This window comes from Paroedura picta, chromosome 10 (genome assembly GCF_049243985.1).
Source record: "Paroedura picta isolate Pp20150507F chromosome 10, Ppicta_v3.0, whole genome shotgun sequence".
Lineage (NCBI taxonomy): Eukaryota > Metazoa > Chordata > Lepidosauria > Squamata > Gekkonidae > Paroedura > Paroedura picta.
The window spans coordinates 73647970-73668525 of record NC_135378.1 but is presented as its reverse complement, the minus strand read 5'-3'; the positions used below and the strand labels follow the sequence as shown (position 1 = coordinate 73668525).

Genomic DNA, 20556 nt, shown 5'->3' with positions numbered 1-20556 from the left:
CATACGGCTTACTGGTGCAGTGCCAAACGATGCTTTGGTTATGCATCCGAACAGATAGTATGTCCCCTGACACGTATGGCTTTTTATGGAAATTGTAACAAGCAATTTTGAAAAGTGAAAAAGAGAGCAAAAGGAGAAAACATCCAAATAAAGACACAACTGGTCTGAAAATAAAAATTATAAACTAATGAACATTTGATTCAGTGGTGGCTTTAAAAAATGCATTGTATAAACTGCTGCTTCCATCTGTATTCATCTATCCATATATATCTAGTATAAAATTTTATATGCTTTAGATTTAGGATTTTGTTTTGCAAAACCTTGCATTTTCTAGTTTCAAAAACACTGCTTTAGATCTTTGTTTTGACCACATTTTAGCAGTCCATGGTAACAAAAAAAAATATCAATTGCTAACATTTTTAAAAATATCAATTGCTGCAGCACGTTTAAAGGTCAGAAGATCATGACGTTTCTGCCTTGGGCTAGGCTGGATTAATTTATAATTTCAGGCATTTTTTAAAAAGCACAAGTTGAACCTTTAACCTGGTATTTCCTGTTAAATGATTACAGGATGCAAAAATAGCCCAAGTGAAAAGGTTATTCATAGTTATTAATGGAGTTAATATAAATTATTGTTACCTTGTGCATGGGATAGTGATGTAAATTCAACTGGATACCACCTGCTTTTCACGTAGATGAATATAGTATATTGTAACTGTTAATTCATAGAGATGTAACATTTTTAGAAATTATGAAGCCATGGTGTGGGGGGGGAAGGTTTTCTTTTCCAGAAAAGACTCAGGCATTTTTGGAAAAAATTGAAATACATGAAATACTTAGTTTTCACTCGAATTTATACTCCTTGTACTGATTTAACAACATGCATCAGGTAACATATAAATCTGGTGTACTTATGGAATTTAAAAGTATAACTGCCTTAATCTTCTATTTAAAAATTGTAGGTATATCCAGTACTCGAGAAAGAGTTGTAGACTGCTGCATCCTTGCTACCCTAGCTCATATATTTTTAAATTTTGCCATCTGAGTGACGGAGGAGAGGGAGGTGAAGGTAGAAAACAAAGTCTGTAATAAATGAAATTTATTATTGTGGCAGGAGCACTCAATGAGAGCCAATAGGTACACTACCAGCATAACTAGATAATCAGATTGAATTTTATAATAATTTCTGAGAGTAGCAGTGTTGAATGGCAGTAAAACAGATTCGAGTCCAGCGTCATCTTAGAGACCTATAATGGTTTCGGGGTATATGCTTTGGGCTGATCCTGCGTTGAACAGGGTGTTGGACTAGATGGCCTGTATGGCCCCTTCCAACTCTATGATTCTAAGAGTAAAAACTCCCTTTGTCAAGTCTTTTGTCTGGCAGAGACCGTTTATGCACTGGGAACTTCACTGCCCCAGCTCCCGTACAGGAGCACAAATCGTGGGTGTATGAGGTGCACTGGGCCAAATGCTCACCGTGTGAGTACAGGAAGAGGTGGGGCAACCTGCCATGACTAAAACTCCAGCCTGCAGCCTGGAGTCAGAGGAAGTTTTGACTCCCATAAGCTTGTACCCTGAAATTCTTGTTGGTCTCTTAGGTGGTCTGGACCTCTTTTGTAATGTTGTACTGTATTAATTGTCCACTTAAAGTATTCTTAAAAGTGCTACTTATGTCTACAGTATACATTGGACTCATCATTATTGACCAAAGCTAGCTGGATCTTGTCAGATCTTGGTTGACCCTATGTAATACTTGGATGACAGACCACTGAGGAAGTCCAGGTTCATTATGTGGAGGCAGGCAATGGCAAACCACCATGTGTTCCTTGCCTGGAAAATCATTCTATGCATTGGATACAGAAGGAAGAGAAAGAAGTGTTTTTCTTTTTCACAATACAAAAACATGTAGGTACTCAATGGAATTAATAAGCAGTGGGTTTAGAACAGATAAAGAAATTACTTCTTCACCCAGTGGGTAATTAACACATGGATTTCACTACTGTGGGAACTGGTAGCAACTGCAAACATAGACAGCTTCAAGAGGGGACTAGATAAACATGAAATATAAGCCACAAGATCTAGATGGAATACTATGGTGCAGTGATGCTCTGTATTTTTGGTGCTTGGGGGCTCAATAGTGGGAGGGATTCTGGAGTTCTGACCCTGCTGGTGGACCTCTTGATAGCACCTAGGTTTTGGCTACTGTGTGATATAGAGTGTTGGGCCACTGATCTGGTCCAACATTCTTCTTTTACTTCCTAATGAGGACTAGTTTAGTAGTGCTTCCACTTGTGAAGGGATTGCTGTGCAAATGAAAATCTTCTAGGAAGTCTTGGTTCCTTCCCACTAACTGAAAAACTCTTAACCAATCGATAAGCCGTCTTCTGATGGATCAGTTCTGCTTCATTGGAGCAAGGGTCCCTTCTCTGGAGAAAGGCTTGTAAGCTGTTATAAGTGCCAACCTATTTTAGCTAATAAGGAGTAAGTCCCAAGTCTATAGGATAGCTGTCACAGTATTCCTGTGCCTTTTAACTTTCCCATAGTCACAACTAAATTGATAGAAACACACCATTCTTGTTTGCATGCCTCTTTATGCAATTAGAAATGCTTGCGTAACATTTGAAAAATATACAAATGCAGAGCAATCTCAAATCCTGGTGACTGGATTCCGCAGGAGATTTTCATACACTGCTTTGAGATCTAGCCCTTTGTATGAAGTGTTCATGGAAAGAGTCCTACTTTGTGTGTCTTTTGTCTGAAATTTTGCAGCGTACATAATGACTTCAATCCATTCATGGCTTCCATATGAGTGCAGTTTTCATATTGCATTATTATTATTATATTTATTATTATTATTTTTAGATTTATTTCCCGCTTCTCCCGACAGGCTCGAGGCGGGTCACAACAACTAACCCCATTAAAATTCCCATTAAAACATCAATCTACTAACATGACGGCTAAAAATCCCATCCCTCCCCCAATTATCAAAGAGGTGAAGAGGAAAGGATAGGGGAGTAGCGTACACGCCAACTCCTGGGGGGAGTCAATGTGTCCCCTCTATCATATAGTATAAGCCATTGGAAAAATTTTGCACACTTCTTCTAGTCCCATTGCCTCCCATTCAGTGCTGGAAGTGCACTCCAAAGTCAGATTCCCCTGCTAGGTAGAATGGGAGAGAAAGCATCCGCCATCCATTATTGGGGATGCTTTGAGCTTTGTTATGCATTATGGAGATCTCCCAAGTTTTCATATGTGGAGGCTTTCTTTGTAACAATGGATATACACAAGCGGAGAAAAGTTCAAACTGGCCTTTGGTACAGGTAGTTAGAGTGAACATTGTGCAAATGCAAGGCAGGGTCTTGGGAGAAAAGACATTGCATCATATCCACTGTTTAATATGGCTTATCATCTATAGCAAAAGCCAGTATTTGGTTGCTGGAAGGTTACCATAGTAGCAACCTGTTTCAGCCTCCTTCTGATTCTCCTGTAGCCATTTAGCCGGGAGAGAAACTAATGGGAATTCAACAGTGGCGACATGAGCTCAAGTAGTCTTGGGCTGTTAATTTTCCATTTTACTTGTGTGATTTTGAACAATAGTCCTTCTTTGATGTTTGCTTAACATTCATTGGCGATGCTTAGTGAGGTGATTATTCAAGAACTGCCGGATATGCTTATTTGCATTTTTAAACCATCTATACTCAATATTGCTACTGCAGTGAAATGTGAAAAAAAATTATCAAGCAGTGTGTAATGTGTACATGGTAAATCTTGCAGAATTCTTAGAGGAAGGATATGGGCATAGGCATGTGAAGTGGAGTATGACCATTCAATTAATTTAGAAACATTATTCACTATCCTTCCTTTCATCTTTACATGGAAATAAATTGGCAGTGTATGCCTGTGGTCTGTTGGGCACAATTTCTGAAGCATATGAGGAACAGAGAATGCTAACTTGATAATTATTAAGCTTAAAACATATGTAGTGTGCTGCTGTTGACCTTATAGCATATTTCATAGTATACTGTAATATGCTGGATTTGATCTCTTCACCTTCACAGAAATGCATTACGGGAGGGGTAGTCAACCTGTGGTCCTCCAGATGTTCATGGACTACAATTCCCATGAGAATTCATGGGAATCTTGGTTGACCCTGGGAAACTCATGGGAATTGTAGTCCATGGACATCTGGAGGACCAGAAGTTGACTACCCTTGCATTATGGAACTCATCCAGATAATGCAATTTTGTAAGGCATGGTGGCCATATGAGGAATTCAGTGCTATTTAAAACTGCTAAAAACACCACAAGTCTGAGAAAGCAGGTAATATTTATAATTTACCATTCTGGCTTCTGGGTAAGAAAAATCTACCACATACGCACATACACAGAGACAGAGCAAGATTCAATATCAGATTAATTGGATAAGATACGCATTGTTCATTTAGGGTAAAGCTGATATGGATAACAAATTTAGAGTCCGGTGGCACCTTTAGGCCCAGCAAAGTTTTATTCAAAGTATGAGCTTTCGTGTGCATGGACACTTCCTCAGATACAATAGCATTATTATTTAAAACCTTTGCAGTTTAAAGAATCTGACATTCATCATCAGTTTGCTGCTGAGGAAAGGGATAGACCAGGGGTAGTCAAACTGCGGCCCTCCAGATGTCCATGGACTACAATTCCCAGGAGCCCCCTGCCAGCGTTTGCTGGCAGGGGGCTCCTGGGAATTGTAGTCCATGGACATCTGGAGGGCCGCAGTTTAACTACCCCTGGGATAGACCTTTAATCTGGAAACTGTCAGGGTTGAAGTGTTTTCTTAGAATTGAGGGCCAAACTAGATGCAACAACATCCTCATGGCCATCATGAGGATGCTGTCATTTAAAACACCATAAGTCATTAAAAGTCATTTTAAATGCTCTTGTCCCTTCCTCACGCACCCAGTAGCAGGCATGTGAGTTTGTGTGTGTGTGTGTGTGTGTGTGTGTGGAAAGGGAAACAAGAATGCTTCAGCCCACTGCTCTGAGGACCCAGTCAAGAATGGGCTTTTGTGGCATTTTAAAATTAGTTTTAAATGGTGCAGTTATCGTCATGGCAGCCATGAGGATGCTGCCACATCTAGTTTGGCCCTGAGGGGACAGGAGTGTCTCATGAGACTCACTGGGTGGCTTTGGATAGTCACTTTCTATTTCACGGGGACACTGTAGGTCTAAGATGGAGGACTGGAGAATTATGTGTTCCATTCTGATCTTCTCAGAGGAAGGGTGGGAATGTAATGGACAGAGGAGTAGAATTGAAATAAAACTGACATTTTTTCTCATTCATGGCCATTGTAGTTGGTCTCAAAAAGCAATGTGGTAGGAAGGTCATAGAAGAAGAGATCTGGACTGCAGCATGTTCATTGAATTTTTGTTTTGTCTCACCCAATGTAAATGGCTGTAATTGCCAAGGTTTTGTCACTGTTAGTGACATTTAAAACTGATAAAGCAGTGGTCCCCAACCTTTTTATGGTTGAGGACCGCCTCCGAGGGTGGGGAACAGTCGGTGGCCCGGGCACTGCACATGCGCATTAGTGCCCCCTGGTGGTGAAAACGTGCATGCATGGAACTGTCGCACATGTGCATTATCACCACCAGGGGGCGCTAATGCGGATGCTCGTTTGTGCTTGCAGGTGGCCACGCCTGCCTCTTCCCCCCCTCTTCCAGCAAGAAGCTAGCTGGGCCGTGAGTGAAGTGGCTGCTTTGGCGGCTGCTTTGGCGGCTGCTTCTCTCGTGGCCTGGTGAGCTGCGGGGGGGGGGGGTAGAGGCAGGCATGGCCGCCAGCGACCCGTCACTGAGGTATTGGGCCGTGGACCGGGGATTGACGACCCCCATGATAAAGGACAAAGGCTGTGCTAGTCAGCTTGGGTAACCAGGCCTCTCGAGAAGTATTTTAGCAAGAGTATCCAGTACAAATTTACTCAGAATGGAAGACTTTGAGCATGATGTTCAACCTTTGGGGATGAAATTAAAATCCAGATACCCACAAAGTACAACTGATAGGAAAGACAGGGAACCGATTAATCTTTTTTCTGTTTTTCTTGTTTAAACTTTGGTTATTTTAAGGTACTGCAAATTAAAGGAGAATAAAGGATATCATCTTTTTTCCCCCCAGCTGTACTAATTTTTAAAAAGTCAAAGTGAAATAAACCATAACTCTCTCTCCCAATACGTTCCCCCTCAATCTGCTTACATTTTCCCTGTAATTGCTAGCAGGCTTTTAAATCTTTATCTTTACTTTATTATGTTGTTCTGTTAAAGTTCTATGACCATTGATCTTTTTGCTGCTTCTTCTTCTTAAGGGACGATGGCATTTTTAGTACAGATGCTTAAACAGATACTTGACAAGCATTTGAAAATGTTTTAGTCCTGCCATGTGTTATTGAATAGCTAGTGTCCCCAGGTATACAGAGGCAAGTCTGGAAATGATTTAGGGGGTTGCTTTCTTGGCTTGCAAAGTATTTGTCTTTAGAGATGCAGTGTGGGCTTGGCACAGTGGATAAAAAGCCAGTTCAAGGAGAATAAATTTAGAAGTTTCTATTAAGGGATAAAATAATTCTCTACAGCAGCGGTCCCCAACCCCCGGTCTGGGGACTAGGACCGGTCCATGGATCAGTCGGTACCGGACCGTGGCTCATCCTCGTTCTCCTTCTCACTGCTGCCTCGGGGGCTACCTTGCCACTCTGCTGCCAGCTCACCTTTGATGCTCTCCATGGCTGAGGCTCCCCCTCGATGTGGCACTGCACAGCTGCTGGCAGTGCCCCCCAGCGGGCGGCAGGACGTGGAGCAGGGGTTCAGGCAGTGGTGGCGTCCCTCAGCAAAAGACTACCCCCCTCGGGCCTCAGTAAAATTGTCAAGCATTGACCGGTCCCCAGTGATAAAAAGGTTGAGGACTACTGCTCTACAGGAATGTGACTGAAATTTAATTAGACGTAGGTGTGATTTGCTAGAGAACACAATTTAGAACAGAAAATAACATTGCCATGGTTGAACTTAGTCTTAAATAGTGAAGTTGATACCAGGGCAGAAAAAAAGAGAGAATACAGAAAACATAATTGTAAAATTCATTGCCAGATTGCCCCATCCACTGTTAGCTGGCTTTTAAAAGGATATAAGGCAACTATCTATCTTCATAAAGGATAGATATAACCATGAGCCACTGGAACTAAATTAATAGTTTAAATTAATAGTTTTTTTGGAGGGGGGAATCACACAACTCAAGGGATTGACACATGCAACCCCTTGGATCAAATCCTGAATTCTGTCCCATTCTCAGTTGTTAACACAGAAGGGGCAAGAGATGTGGAGAAAAACGGGGATCTGCAGAATTTGACAGCAGGTCACTTGAGATCAGGGGTAGTCAAACTGCGGCCCTCCAGATGTCCATGGACTACAATTCGCTGGCAGGGGCTCCTGGGAATTGTAGTCCATGGACATCTGGAGGGCCGCAGTTTGACTACCCTTGCTTTAGATCTTGGGGCTTGTGGTGCTCTCTGTGCTCACCAACAAGGAAAAAAAATCTATTGATAAATCTTGGGGCCAAATTAGTTAGGCAGATGTCTAATTCGGGAGGAGTGCCAGAGAGAGGCTATGCTTCTGCTAAACCTAATATCCCACCAGTACCTCAGTGTCTTCGCAGCTGAGGCAAATCTTTGTCTCTATGTGATTATTGCACCTGTGAGTTTACCCACACAGTCTTTTCACAATCTGCTTTGTGTCCTTCATATTTCTTTCGGGGTTTTCTCACTCCCATCCTGTTTTACTTCATGGTGCATTCAGAATATTCCTGAAATGCCCCTAACATATTTATTTTACCTCATTCTTTTGCAACAGATCCTGATTATGAGTTTCTTTAAGGGTGAAGAAATCTTAGTTCCTCTGTCAGTGCATAGTAATGGTAGATAAATTATATTTTAATAGTGACCAGTCTATTTGATTTCAGTGTACCAATTTTGAACCCCTTGCTTTTGCAGGGTTTTTTGTTGTTGTTGTTAGTTTTAGAGCCTTGAGGAAGATATTTTAAAAGGTGACTTTACTTTTAGATTCTAATCTCTTATCTACATTTGCTCTTTTGTTTCCCCCCCTAGAAATAGACATGCTATCTGTAGTAAGTACAATAGTACTCAGTGCTAATTGATTGTTCTTGAGCAGTGTTTGTGCAGTGGCCAATGAAAGGGTTCCAGGGTGAATACTTTGCTGATAATCAATTAATAGAGATCATCAATCTTTCCCATTCTTCCCCCAGTTTAGCTGAAAAGCAGTGCATTAATTTAGAAAATCTTTTCTGTAATGCATGATAAAATGGAATGTGTTCAGTCCAATCTAAGTACCTGGATAGTATAAGCAATAGCCTGACTTTTCCATGTTAGGAGCACTCAGAAACATCTGTGAATTCAGGCATAAAAATAAATGGTCATGTCAAAGAAGGTCAGATTCCATATCCATTGTAAGAGAATATTACCCTGCTTATTACTATCACCATATAAATATCCTGACACTATCTTTTTATTAAATGTGTATTATTTATTTTAATTTATACCCAGCTTTTAAAAAAAGAATCTCATTTCTTAACTAAAAAATTCCTGAAGCAGCCCATCTTTTTGCCCAAACAGCTCAAGACTACATGCATTTAATTACTGATTTTATCTGTGCTAGACTTATACAAGGCTATTCAGTAGGACTTTGGGTCTCTCTCTCTCTGAGATACTTGACTGGCTCTCAAGATCCCTAAAAGAGATGAAACTATATGAGTACTGCCCTTATCATTTCACAATGACACTTTCTTGTTTGTAGCCAAGTTTGGTGTAGTGTTTAGGAGTGGGGACCTCTAATCTGGAATGCCGGGTTCGATTCTGCACTCCCCCACATGCAGCCAGCTGGGTGACCTTGGGCTCGCCACGGCGCTGATACAGCTGTTCTGACTGAACAGGAATATCAGGGCTCTCTCAGCCTCACCTGCCTCACAGGGTGTCTGTTGTGGGGAGAAGAAAGGGAAGGTGACTGTAAGCCACTTTGAGATTCCTTCGGGTAGAGAAAAGCGGCATGTAAGAACCAACTCTTCTTCCTCTTCTTCCATGAACACAAGACCATAAGTTAAAGTCCATTATAGTCTGTGAAGACAAGGTTATGAGTTGGATGGTTTGGACTGTATGTGATAAGAACATGTCCTCTGTGACAATTGGAACCTGCATTATTCTACTTTTGAGGACAGTAACACTGGTTTTATGGCTGTCTTTTCCACCTATCTGATTAGTATGATCATCTGGAGTGGTGCTTCCCCAACTAAGTTCAACAGATGGTCTTTTCAGTGGCTGACCCAAGATTGTGGGACTCGGATCCTGCCAAGGCTTCACTCACATTTTCTATTTTTTTCCATAGGGCTCAAATATGTTTGTGAGTCAGATTAATCTAATGGTATTCATGCTGTGTCCTGACCTGGATGGATGAGGCTAGCCCAATCTTATTGAATCTCAAACACTAAGTAGGGTTGGTCTTGGGATGGGAGACCTCCAAGGGAGTTGAGAATTGCTATGCAGAGGCAGGAAATAGCAAACCATCAGCTGTGACCTGATGGCACATTCTACCACCAGTCCTGTGGCACATTGTGAGCCATATCTGCTTTCATTCATTCATTCATTCATTCATTCATTCATTCATTCATTCATTCATTCATTCATTCATTCATATGCTGCCCTCCCCTGTGGCTCATGGCGGTTTACATGAAGCATCAGTGCAACTTGGTACTAACAGTGATAACAGAGAGAACAGAATTTAGCAGCATCAGCATTTTTACAGCTTGAGAACATCAACATTTTAACAGTCCTGTCAACCAAAAGAGCCTCATGACTATTGTGACACAATTATATGCCAGTAAAGGTAATCTGAGCTCTATAACTACAATTTTTTCAAATATAAAACAATACCTTTTAAAATTACCAGATTATTAATGAGTATCAAATTTCTTTGCATGCATAAACATAATGTATGGAAATACAACTTTTGGTTTACCCTTTTCCCAAATACATCATGAGGGTCTTCGTATGTAAAGCTGATATGAAAGTATATATTTGAATTTGTTTAACCTGTTACCAGCTACTGAATATTTTGCATTGGCGCTAAATAAAGCATTCACACATTAGCTCTGTGTAGACACTGCAGTGAACATACACATAGTCTGTATATAACGTGCACAGCATATAGACAAGATATATGCAATACATTTTATATTACATTCAATGTGTGTACAGTAGAATGTTCAATTTAAACCCCACTTGTAGCCTAGTACCAGTCTGCAGTTTTAAGGTGAACAAGTGTAAGCTCAGTGCCTTGCAGGGAACTATAATCGCTTAAAGAGGACACTGGTACACAGCTTTGGCATTAGAATTTGGCCACATAACAATTTGAGCATGGCAAACAAAGGAAGGGAATGCAGCCCTCTTGTGGTCAGCTGGCCACAAGGCAACCCCGATTCAGCCTGCCCCTCAACGGGTGACTTTGGCTAAAGTCTTCAACCCGGATGCCATGGGAGGAGGCATAGTGGATTGACCCTACTGGGCGTCCGCCTCTGTTGGGTTATCCTGCCTCCCGGAAATGCGGGCCTTCAATCAGGCTCAGCATCCACACGGCCCCTTAAGGGGACCCCCAGACCTAGGGCAGGCCAGTGCGCAAGCTTAGCCACCCCATACTCAACCCTTCCCATGCTCCAATTCCGCCGGCTGTGACAACAGAAAACAAAGTAACCATAACACATAACAACGTTCTTCTGTGTTTCTTCAAACCTCGTTGTCTTCTTATTAATCATTTATTTCCGTTTTTTTAAAACAGTTTCCAAACCCAAGGGAAAGGGTAGGTGGGTTATGTGCTCTCAGGGGCCGCAGGAGCGGGAAGAGGCCGAGCAACAATGGGCCACTCCTTAAATAGCCGGCCGTTCAGCCCCCCGCCCCCTCCAAATCGCGCACATGCATGATTTCCTGGGGGTGGCTGGGAAAGAAAGTTTCGTTCCCAGCCCCAGTGTCCTTGCCACACTCATTCCCGCCGCAGCAATGGCCCCGGCAGGTAACTCTTCCGGGGCTTTTTCTTACAAACAGATACTTAGGGCTGCTGCTGAAACTGGCATCCCCAACTGAAGTTTTCCTGCTGTCTGATAATACGGGAGATCATTTGCCCTGGGTCAACATAACATATTATGTTCTTCTTCAGCTGTGGGCAGTGGCTTATTGAGCAGTAGCAGGGAAGTACCCAATGTGGAGATCGCAGCATGAGACAACACCTTCCATGTTGTGGGAGAGAGTGAGAGAACAAAGTTAGCATGGCCTTTTTGCCAATAGCATTCTGTTATGTTTAACATGTAGCTGCATCATTAGAATTGGTTTGTGGATCTTTGTTCCCATGTTTACCTGATCATGATGCATCAGATGTTTTATTTCAAGTGAGGTTCCTGGATCTAAGAGAGAACTTTATCTTTCAGCAGACCCTGAAGTATTCTTCATTAGCTTTGCTGTATTTATACATGACTCCTTTTTTTGGGGGGGGGGGATGTGAAATTTCTTAACTTTTCCCAGAAGAAAACTAATCTTCTCGAAACAGATGTACACTTCAAACCGAGATTTTTTTTTAAAGCTGATTCTAATTACAATCATTTGATTGCACTTTAGCTATTTACTCTAGTATGTGATTTTTCAGTTGTTCTCAGGAGCCACATAACAGCTATGAATCATTTTTATTGATGGATCACTCTCTTAAAACAAATAGCGCTATTTATCTAAAGAATGGACATATGAATACAAAGAAGCATTTTTTAAAAATGTTCTTTGTTGCCGTCTGATGCTTTGTGTGCAGTGCTATGGGCGGTTCTTTTTCTTTTCCCCCCATGAAAGCTTTCTCAACAATTTTGCATGCCGAAGAAGCATGGAATGAAATACTACCTTCTTCATGTTGTAGCACTTTTCTTGTAATTTGCTGCACCCTCAGAAGTTTAATGATAGATTCTTATCTTCTCAAAAGATTTTTGAGCTCTATTGATTTTAAGTAATTTCCTTAATTATCTTAATGCTGTCCCTTTAATTATTCCAAGATGTTCCCCTTTATCAGAATTTGCTTGTCGGGGCATGTAATTGGCGTGGCAGGTTGAAGGCCAGCTTTCTTTATTAAGTTACCATGATGCTGCTTCTGCAGCATTATTCACATTGTGTGACATTTTAATGGCAAGGATATGTTTAAAGAATGCCATATTGTAGGTTCCCAAAGCAAACTGCAAGAGCACTGCACTTTATTGGGAACTTTAATAGATGATCTATATTGCCAGTGTGATTTGCCCATAATTCTGAAAAAGAGCAGTTTTAATGAAAGCTTAATAGTCCTCTTAACTGTTTCTTGTACTAAATTCTTGACTTTTTTTTTTACCTGTCACTGCTTAGAGCTCTGCTGGTTAGGAATTCAGAGGCATGATCTAGCCCACCCAGTTGATAAACAGAGTAATTTGTTCCAGGTGGCAAATATGAAGGATCAAGTGTTCATGAACAAGCTGCTGGCCATCTTTGTTAATGCTGCTTACTTCTGAATTGGTGAGACTTCATGATCCTGGTTCAGACATTTCACACACACACACACACACACACTTCTCTTACCTCATTCCGTTTTCCTTCTCTAAAACCAAACATTAAGTACTTATCCATAAAAAAAAAAATTCTCTATACGATATGATTTTTTAAAAATCCCTGGAATCCCAGGTGATTTACCTCAACTTTTACAATATAGCCCCAAATTCCTCATCTCAAATTCTGTTCCTGGGGAACAAGCCCCCCCCCCTTAGTAACAGCATAAAGGAGGAGTTGCAAGTCTGCAGGGACAGAGGGAATTGGAATCCCTCTCCAATTTCTTTCAGCAGAACTTTTCCATGAGATCCATACCTATACATGCAAAGTATATCTAACTGGTCCTTTATCTTTCATGTTGCTCATAAGGAACATGTTCTAACAGACAACGTAGCTGGATATGAGTTGCTGCTTAAGAATCGGAACAGTTTTTTTTTTCTTTTTATATATTTATATAATTGATTTTTGAGATTAAAGGCACAAGTAGTGATCTCTAACCTCTTATTTCATTCAGTGTGCAAGAACAGTCTCAATCTTGTAAGGAAAAAGACAGATTCTGTCCCATGCAGGCCTTGATTATGATCTCTGTGTTTGCTGCAGTAGAGAAACCAGCAGCTCTACAGGGCCATTTCAGGTAAAGAAAATGACACAAATTGGAGAAGGACTTTCCTCCCCCCAGTTTCTCTGTCCAAAATGTGCACTTCTACTCCCTGAAAGAAAAATGCATAGGGATTAGTTCATAAAATAGCCAGAATCATACCTGATTTGTACGACAGTAATTTATCCCCTTGTTTTTAAAATTTAAAATTGCTGGGTTTTAAATTTTTATTTGCCTCATTTTTAGCCCTTCTTTTCCCTCTGAGATTCAAGGTGGATCACAAAATATCTAAACCTTTTCATTCAGACACCATGAGACATCCAATAAACAAGGCAGTTGTTCTAATCAAAATTAGAAATTTGATTGGTTAGTTGAGCAGAGAAAGACTTCTGAGCTGGATGCTGAGGAAAATTCAGTCTGATTTCAGCCTTAGTTGAGCTGAGTTGACTACTGAGAGATGCAAAATTCAGCCCTGACTAAAAGCAGTTTTATACAGATGGAGATCTGAGGGAAAGTTGGCAAGAAAGTTTGGAAGTTAGGTGAAGACTCCCATTCAGGCTATAGAAAAGAGAGAGATCTTCTAGAGAAAGAACATTCCCTACCCACTCAAACAATTAGTGACCTCTGAAGTATGCAGAAATCCCAGGTCTAGTGTGGTTAGAAACTGCCTTTGGAAACCTTAAGAGTTAGTTAAAATCTTAAGAAGAATGTACCAACCTTCTGGAAACCAAAAGAGTCATATTACTCAATGTGTACTGGAATGCTTGGGGAAAACACTGGGGGAAAAGCCCCTCAGCATAAATATTTAAGTCACTGTGAAAACCTGGAGACCAAGCCCTATGAGGAGAGGTTGAGGGACTCTGGAATGTTCAGCCTGGAAAAATGAGAGATGATTTTGCTCTTCAAGTATTTGAAAGGTGGTCTCTTGGAGGAGGGCAGGGAATGGTTCCTATTGACAGCAGAGGATAAGATTCACAGCAATGGGATTAAACTACATGTACAACAGTACTGGCTAGATATCAGGGAATTTTTTTCCATAGAGTAGTTTAGCAGTAGAATAGGAAGTGATGAGCTTCCCCTCACTAGCAATCTTTAAGCAGCAGCTGTACAGTTACTTATCATGGAAGCGTTAGGCTGATCCTGCATTGAGCAGGAGGTTGGACTACTTGGCCTGTATGGCCCCTTCCATATGATTCTAGCCTGTGCTCACCTTCAGTATTTCACACTTCGTTACCTTTTCGTATTTCAGTCTTTTTCTGCATAAAGCATCTATTCTTTTCATAGTCTGCTTAAAATTAGGTTGCCTTAACCGGGGGGGGGGGGGGGGTTGTCTGTTATCTGGTTTCTCATTTACATCTATAATTCTTGCTTGGATGGAAGAAATCTTTGATTTTATTTGAGAGATATATGGCAAAACTGGAAGCTGCACTAAGAAGTACACAATAGGTCCAGTGTTGGACGTAACTAGTGTTCATTACAGCTTACTTCAGAGCTGTCTCATAATCTGTTTAGCTCCACTACTTAGCTAAGGATTGTGTTTGTATCTATGACACAGAGATTTCTTGGATGTTGTTCATTTTAGTGTTAAACAACAAGGAAGCTTGGAAAGAGGGTGATTGTGGCATTCCATAGTTTAAAGGCCATATGATCTATCTCTTAACTGAACTGAAGCACTGTAGTTTGTAGGATTTAATGTTTGAATGTTGCTTCGTGGAAATGAAGCCTAGTCAAAAGCAACATGTAGAAGAAAAAGTTTGTTTAGGAGCAACCTCCCTGACTGTGTAGATTTCTGTCCACAAGGATTTTTGTACCTAAGGAAGTGTTAAAAGCATCCCATATTTGGGATTCAGAGTTGCACATTGAGAAGATCTAGAACAAATGACTCTGCTGTTTGTAACTTCTCTGAGTTGTTGGTGGGCAGCAGCTGGCTGGAACCAGCATGGTAAAGTAATTAAGAGCCGCACACTCTAATCTGGAGAACCGGGTTTGATTTCACACTCCTGCTGGGTGACCTTGGGCCAGTCACAGTTCTCTTAGAACTCTTTCAGTACCACCTGTCTCACAAGATGCCTGTTGGGGGCAGAGGAAGGGGACAACTCATCTTGGACCCTTAGTTACCAGTCCAGAAATCCAAACTTATAGTGGCAAGCTGCTACACAGTTCTTCCTTCCGCTGTTTCCCTTAGAGAAATGCAGGTGTTCCTTACTGCAATCTCCAAATCATTGATTTGCTGTGGTCAAGAGATTTGCACATACTAGTACATATTTACATTTCTAGTCTGAAATATTTACTGGTACTTGCAGATCTGAAAGATGCAGCCTCTAAAAGTCTGTATGTTTTTTTTCTGAATTTGAAACCAGGGACATTGTTCTGTCTTGCCAACTCTAGGATACTTAAGCTGGTACCCAAGTCCCAGTTCCTTAGTTGCAAATCCAACTGCAAATATTGAAGATATTTTCAAATCTATGTCCCCAGTGATTTGGGAAATGCCACTTGAGGGCATATGGGTAAATGTTGGCCACTCACGTCTCTTGCACAGTTATTGTAAGGATCATGAAATATTGTGGACCAGTAGTAGATCTGTTGAAAGGTTTCAATTAAATGGCCTTTAGAATGCTTTACTAACCTCAAAATGTAGTGCCTTAGTAAGTAATACTATAATTAACCGTATCAAATTTTCTTTCTCTAAATATAGCGGTCCAAAAGGAAAGCATCTGATCCAAGTGACAGAATGGGAAACTACGGAAATTTATTGTACTCGCAAGTAAGCGCATGGCTTCTCATGGTCTGAGTCTGACTAGGTGTCAGGGTGGTGCTGTTATGACAAATAGTAATTGCTTCCCATTCGGTGTTCCAGATGGCACCATATAGAGGAAGTCTTCGAGCCTTGAATCCTCTCTAGCAACTATTTGGGTTGTATATTGTGATCCCATTTCCGCTCTAGTTGTCAAGATGTAAGTTTTGCATCCTGATATCTTTTGTTTTTGCATTATGTTAAACTGGGAGAAAAGGAACAGTGGCATTAGTATTAAAAATAATGGGGCAGCCCCAATATTTGTTTGCTCTAGTTTATTCAAGTGCTGTTTTTCCTTGCCAAAAAACATGATTGGCTAACACCTGAGATTCCACATTGTACCCTAGTTCAGGGGTGGTCAACCTGTGGCCCTCCAGATGTTCATGGACTACAATTCCCATGAGCCCCTGCCAGCATTTGCTGGCAGGGGCTCATGGGAATTGTAGTCCATGGACATCTGGGGGACCACAGGTTGACTACCCCTGCCCTAGTTTACTCAAACCTATGTTTTACTTACTCGTTATAACATTTTACTTACCTTTTACTTACTCGTTATAACATTTTACTGTGATTTTCTTGTTTTCAGTTGTAGGGAGTTCAGGAATATGCTTTCAGTGTGCTTAGCTGAGGCTTAAAATTAAGGATACGTTTTAAAATGTACTACATGAAATATGGCAATTAAACATGCTTGGTAAAAATGTAATGATTAAATCCTGCATGGTGTTCAGAAGTGCTCAATAACAGCCTGTGGGCTTCCTCTTTTTCCTGCCCTGCTAAGCAAAAGCATCTCCTGTGTCAGTAGAGAACGAAACTTACTTGTCATTAATAAGAATGCAATGTGGAATTATTGCATTTCAAAATCTGAATCCATGCAGGCTATTAGAGAAGCCCTTTGTTTTTGTCCTTTCCATGTAGGCCCTGTTTCCTTTTAGGCTCTATTATCTTTCGTGTTTTCAGGAAAGAAACCTTCATGCTTTAGTGTGGTTCTGGCACAGCTTTGCCTGTAGGTTCTTCCATGGAACTACTAATCCATTGGCTCAACAGCTTCATGGTATTCTTTGCGGATCACTTTGTGCCTGACTCCATGATTTGTGGCTGTCTCATAGCTTCTTGGTCCCCACTTTGTGTTTGGTGGGAGAGGGAAACCTACGATGTTATGTTCTCAAATCACACAGCTGTCTGTTACCAGTGGTTGTGGAGAGGTGGAATAGTTCACTAATGGGATTCTGATGTGCAGGTGAGCTAGTGGCTTGGTCTTAAACATCCACTAGGCGTGAGATGCAAATGAAGGATGAAATTCTTCATTTGTGTGGGTGTGGGTTCACAGGAAAACTGCGGGATATGTCAAATATTTTTCATACATAAAATAAGGCTGTCACTTAAACATGTAGGCTACAAAATTAAACGTTGAATATTTTTTAAACTTTCAGATTTAAAAACTACTGTATTATCTTGATGGATGTGAAATACTTCACTAGAGGTACAGGAGGAACATTCTGACAGCAAGAGTTGGGACTCTCATGGGAGGTGATGAGCTCTCCAATGGAGCTTTTAAGTAGAGGTTTCTGCGGATGCTGTAGTTGCATATTTCTGCACTGAACAGAGTTGTTAGAGCTGATTTCCGGTGTCCCTTCCAACTCTAAGAGAATTGGGCTTCTCTTTTCTCTTTTTGGTGTCCCAAGTTATCGGTTCAAGTAGAAAGTAGAATGCCATGTCTGTTTTTTTTTTAAACCGCAAAAACTCAAGCAGCTTTCATTTATATTCCTTGGTTAGCTGCCACAATCAACAGAAGCATGAAAAATACAATATCCTCCTTTATGTATGCAGAACATCATTTAAATACAAAAAGAAGAACCACATGGAATGGGAGGAATGGGAAGGTGATTGTAAGCTGCTTTGAGCCTCCTTCAGGTAGGGAAAAGCGGCATATAAGAACCAACTCTTCTTCTTCTTCTACATGCCAAGTAAAGTGGCTGTCATTCTTTGGAGGTGGGTTGTATGAGAAAGGTACATTGATTCCATTTAACAGGATTTCAGGATACAATAGCAAAAAGTGCACTAAATAATAATAAGAAAATAATGCATTATAAAAAGCGCACTATACTATACGTGTAAACAGCAATAAAAAAAACCCCAAGAATAAAGAACAGGCCATGGTTTATGGTACAAAGCCATGCTTTTAATATCTAGTTCTGACTATATCTGATTGTATTTGCAGATGATTTTCACAGTAGATGCTGAAAATAATGCTATCACACCAGAAACGGGTAATGAATGTGTTAGATTCGGATATAGGATATTTATAAAAATTTTGAATAAACCTTTTTGGGATGTCAAGAAAGCAATATCTTCTATATTCAGTATTAAGAAGTACAGAGGCAGCAATTTATCAGTGTGTTGGTTTATCAGTCTTGCAGGTAAGTTAAAAAGCAGCTTGAAAGAAAAGGGTTGCGAAGGCTTTTTGGAATGAATACATTCAAAGTGTTGGCAAGCAGTGTGTCTGTACTGTGGCCTCAGCTAAGCTGTTTGTGCTGTCCAATCAAAAGTGGATCATAGAAAAGATAAACATTGTCTCATCTAGCAGGAGAGCACAAGAAGATGAAGGCTTCTAGGTCACACAAGATGTTTATATTGTTAGGGAAAATGTATATTAACCAGCTGTTCAACATCATACAGGCACTCCAGAAAGTACCAAAGTTTTGCTTTCAAAAGGACTTAACAAGGACGTAGTCGTCTTAATTTTATGCCAAGTGCCTGACAAATAAATAGATTTTTTTGTAGAAAGATTAGTGACCCATTGTCTCTCACTGCTATGTTCTATGTAAATGCACCACACACCTCCCTGTGCATCCTTCCACAATTGTAACAACATTAGGACTTGGCATTTGCATATGTTTCTGACTTGAAAATCTACAATTCATAAAGAACCTTTTTTGGAGGTTGATTTTCATGCTTGATTTCAGTGTGTATTCTTTGGGGAGAGCTTACAGAAGGAAAGCAAGGAAAGAAAAGAAGTAACACTTAACAATGACTTTTCCTTTCGTCAGAATTGTTTATATAAATGCTTAGACTGCCATGTAGAATATAAACCTGCTGTACTGGCTTAATATAGGTAAGCCTGTGCTACTTTGTTGTGGTTATCTTCTTTCTTCCATAGCTAGCGAGCTAGGTCAATAATTCAAAAATTATGGTACAGCCAGAAATAAATAATTAAAATTCCCGAAAGCCCAAAGAATCTACCTTTACAGAGTCTCTTTACATGATGCATAGGGATGATCTTCTGGCTATACTCCTTAATTCTTTGGTGAGCATGGCTTGTTATTCATTCACTGCCAGTGCAAAACTTCAACAGTATTGGGCCTTATTAGAGAGCAGTGCCCAGTCTTCTTATTCAGATTGCAAAGTCTAATTTTTCATAGTTCTGAACTAGGTAGGAAATGACAAGGGGGTATGGTTCAGTGCTAAAGCATCTGCTTGCATGTAGAAGGTTCCAGGTTCAAACCTTGGCATCTCCAGTTAAAAGGAGCAGGTAGCAGGTGATTTGAAATACTTCTGCCTAAGAATCTGGAGAGCTCCTGCCAGTCTGGGGACACAGCACTGACTTCACTCTGATCCTGTATATTTATCTAACAGCAACAAAAAAACAGACAAAAACACTATGTATACAAGACAGCTTGTTTAATAAACACAAAATTCTTTGAACAAACAGTCTGTTATAGTACAATTGCTTACTGCAAAACTTCACAAAAAATACAATCAACAATAAATGTGTAGAAAAAGTAACAAGTGCAATTAAGGCCCCCTAAACATTTGTCTTGTGCGGGCACAATGGCTACCAAATTTGCCTTTTATTCATGATTATGATGATGATGATGATTCCATATAAGGCAACTCCATGTATCTATGTGGATTGATACATTCTGCATGGGCATGATCACCTTTCCCCCCTGATGATAAGTAAGGCCTGAACTGCAGGAGGAGTTGTCCCTGGGGCAACCTTGGAACCATTAACTACCCCCAGACCGAAGGAGCTGAAAGAACAAGTGTTCAAGGATGCAGACACAATTGTGCTGTAATGCATCAGATGGTGCTTTCTGTATGCGGTGAGGATACACTTTCTCCTACCAGCTGTAAAATAAAATAAGTCTGTCTAGGGTTAGGATTCCTTTACATCTTCTATAAAATTCAAAGTAACTCAGGCTTAAACTTTGTGTGTGTGTGTGTGTGTGTAACTTTCCACGTACATCATAATAGCTTTAAGGATAACATAATTTAAGCAGGGATATTAATCCCTGCCCTTTAGAACAGGCAAAGCACAATTTAAGCGCCCTCCTTTACAACCAGCTTTTGTGGTTGCAGCTGTTGGAATGCTGGAAAGCAGCAGCTGTAAAAATGTGCGGGTCCCCCCCCCCCCCCCCGCTTTCTATTTTGCTTCATCTTTGAATACATGGCTATATGGCTAACAAGAGAGCTCATGCTGCTGCAGTGACTTGTGATGTTCTTCTTGTGTGCATCTCAGAGAGGACTTTCTCAGCC

The 20556-nt window shown here is 40.6% G+C and overlaps 1 protein-coding gene across 1 annotated transcript in view; it reads left to right on the top strand.

Moving 5' to 3' along the window:
* The window catches only part of BMPR1B (bone morphogenetic protein receptor type 1B), a 247951-nt gene that overhangs the window by 45008 nt on the left and 182387 nt on the right, over positions 1 to 20556 (top strand). The window lies entirely within an intron of this gene.